Here is a 3,376-nt window from a genome sequence, read left to right on the forward strand (position 1 = left end):
TGTTGCATAGGAACACACATGGCAGTGTGATTTGCTGCCTTCCTCCCCATCACCTACATCTGGCATTTCTCCCCCTGCTATCCCCCCCCAGCTCCCCACCCCCCACCGTCCCTCCCCTATTTCCCCCCAACTGACCCCAGTGTGTAGTGCTCCCCTCCCTTTGTCCATGTGCTCTCATCGTTCAACACCCGCCTATGAGTGAGAACATGCGGTGTTTGATCTTCTGCTCCTCTGTCAGTTTGCTGAGAATGATGCTGGAGAGGATGTGGAGAAGTAGGAACACTTTTACACTGTTGGTGGGAGTGTAAATTAGTTCAACCATTGTGGAAGACAGTGTGGCGATTCCTCAAGGACATAGAAATAGAAATTCCATTTGACCCAGCAATCCCATTACTGGGTATATATCCAAAGGATTACAAATCGTTCTACTATAAGGACACGTGTACACGAATGTTCATTGCAGCACTGTTTACAATAGCAAGGACCTGGAACCAACCCAAATGCCCATCGACGATAGACTGGATAGGGAAAATGTGGCACATATACACCATGGAATATTATGCAGCCATCAAAAACGATGAGTTTGGGTCCTTTGTGGGGACATGGATGAACCTGGAAACCATCATTCTCAGCAAACTGACAGAGGAGCAGAGGAGTTTCATTTTCTAATTTCCCCAGACTGCATTTCTAGTTCCTACATGTTGCTTGTGTCATGGTGACAGTTGCAGGCATTTCCCCAAATGCTAATGATACAAAGGATGAATGGTAGTATGGGTAAATTGCTGTGGAACCACGCTTTTGAAAAGATAAAAAGAACAAGAAATGGGACTTATCTAGCTTCTGTTCAATTTCAATGATACATTTCTTATTAGCTACCTTTGTTTTTACTCTGCGGGTATTTAAATTTTAGCAAACTGTGTAGTTTCTCCCAGAGAACTACCAATTGAGTATTTTTCAACTATGGCAAACAGCATTTTTCTCATATGAAGTAGATTATGTTATTGCAAATAATAATTGAAAATACCCTTGAGTTGTTGAGTTTGTTCCCAAAGTGTATTTTACTTGCAGAGAACACGGAACGAGACAGATTGAAGTGAGCCCCACTCTTAGCTCTAGACTATTTCCAGCGTATTTATGGGTCTCCCCTCCCCTCCTTCAATCCATAGTCCATGTTGCTGTCAGAGGATTTTCTAAAACGCACATCTGATAACATTGTTCCCCTCCTAAGACCCTATTATGACTCTTCCTCACTTTCTGTATAAAATGCAAACTTTTTTCCTCCCCAGGATTAGCTACTACTCTTCTCAAAATATACTGTAGTCTTCCTGGTCTTTGGAAGTTTATGTATTTGTACCTATTGTCTAGAACCTAGAAGAAACTCTCTGCCTTCTCAGACCTCACCCAGCTTACCTTGCATTCTCTTGACTACTATTCATCTCTCAGAATTCTATCTGGATGTCTCTCCTACCAGGCAGTCTTCCATAATCCCCAGCTGGTTTAGGGGCACCTCTCTGATTATACAGGCCCATACACCTCCAACACCATATCCACACCATAGCCTTGTATAGTCGTTTGCTACTTGATATCCCTCAGTAGACTGCTCAGGTGAAATGAGCTGTCTCATTCACAACCTTCCTGTGGGGTCCAGCATAATGAATGCCTCACATACTTTTGAACATTGTGGTATATTAGGGATAAAAAAGAAGGCCTGATAAGTATTAGGATCCTAAGTTCATTTTGCTGAGGCTAGATTCAGACATTCAGCTTATATTTCATTTGGACTTAAATACTTCATGAGATGTTTCCCCAACCACAACAAAAGGGACTACTGAGCTGACCCTTCAGAAGCCTCCTGCAGGGCCTGCCTGCAACAGGTAATCCGTATCTACTGTTAGCTATAAGAATCTCACTTCTCTATAAATAGTTTCACTCTCAATGGTGTGTCTATCAATGATTAATAGAACTTGAGAACCTAGTTCCTAGTTATTTTTGCAACTAGGATAAAACATGACACAAAATAAGTTTAAATTACAAAGAAAGATTTTCTTGACCAAGAAGCTTGTGAACTTTAGGAGAATTTTCACAGGAAGATGACCAAAAAAATTTTTTTTAGCTAGGAATCTAACAGGCAAATAAAGTGTAAGTCATTTTTTGGCTTTCATGGTGGATCACCACCTTGAAATAGGTAAAAGCCATCAATGTGGTCACACTTGGCTGCCTAAGTCAAAGTTGTTAAAATTCCCAGGATAATATTCCACACAAATGTAAGGACTTATCCAATCAATAGGTTCCAGTAGAGTCTTAATACTGGTAGGATTCAGTATGTTGTTCAAGATTTCTAAAGGAACAGCTGGACCAGAAGAAGCTGTTAGCAGAGTGAGGATCAGATCACAACAATTATCCACTTAATGTGGCATTTATCTGAAACAATAACTCTGTGCAAGGTCATTTAGACTAACCACCATTAATTTCATGAACATTTTCCTAAAACTAGAAATAGTCATAAAGATAATAATTTGTTGCAAGCATAATCAATTTAAGAAAAATAATTAGCATGAGCCATTATTGTAGGGGAACATTAGCTGTCCATAAAACATATGTCCAAATCTGTTTCTTGTTTCTCTTGGAAGAGATTAGTTACATATGGTTTATGTGATATGCCTCTTACAGATGTGGATACTTAAAAAAATTATGAACTAGCCTTATTAATCTTTTTGTGAATAACAAAGGAATTAATTGAGAGCTTCATTATCATAGATGATTGAGGTTTTAGAAGATAACGGCATTTTAGTTCAAAAGTTCATCAAAGAGAGGGTTTTAATTGTGAAGCTTGACTAATAATAACCACTTTGACTCTTGATAATTATGTATCAAGATGGAAGTTTTGAGATTAGGGGTACATTCTGCCATTGTGCATTTGATACAGAAAAAAAATGTTCCAAATTGTAATATTTGAAAATGTCAAAAACCTACTTCTAAACATACTTTTTCTAAAAATTCATTCTGAGTTTAGATTAGAAGTATATGAGCTGAGATACAGTATTATTGGGATGGTTTTCAGCAGTTGAGAGGGAACAATCATGGGGACAACTTCAATAATTAGCTAAAAAAATATTTCAGCAAATCCTTTGTTCAAGGAGTTGCCTTATAACTCAAAACAAAGGGGTTAGGGTACATGTGAGAGGATTCCAAACGCCCATCCATTAAGGAGACCCACTAAGAAAATGTTTTCCTATGAGGTTTTCTATTCCTCAAACACTCCATGACATATGAGTTAGAAGAAAAAGTTCATTCTTGTTTCAGAATAATTAAATAGGTGGCATTAATGGCTCCATGGCTGATATCTAACAACTGTGGTGCTATGCAAGTGTCCCTC

This window comes from Cebus imitator, unplaced genomic scaffold (genome assembly GCF_001604975.1).
Source record: "Cebus imitator isolate Cc_AM_T3 unplaced genomic scaffold, Cebus_imitator-1.0 Scaffold274, whole genome shotgun sequence".
Lineage (NCBI taxonomy): Eukaryota > Metazoa > Chordata > Mammalia > Primates > Cebidae > Cebus > Cebus imitator.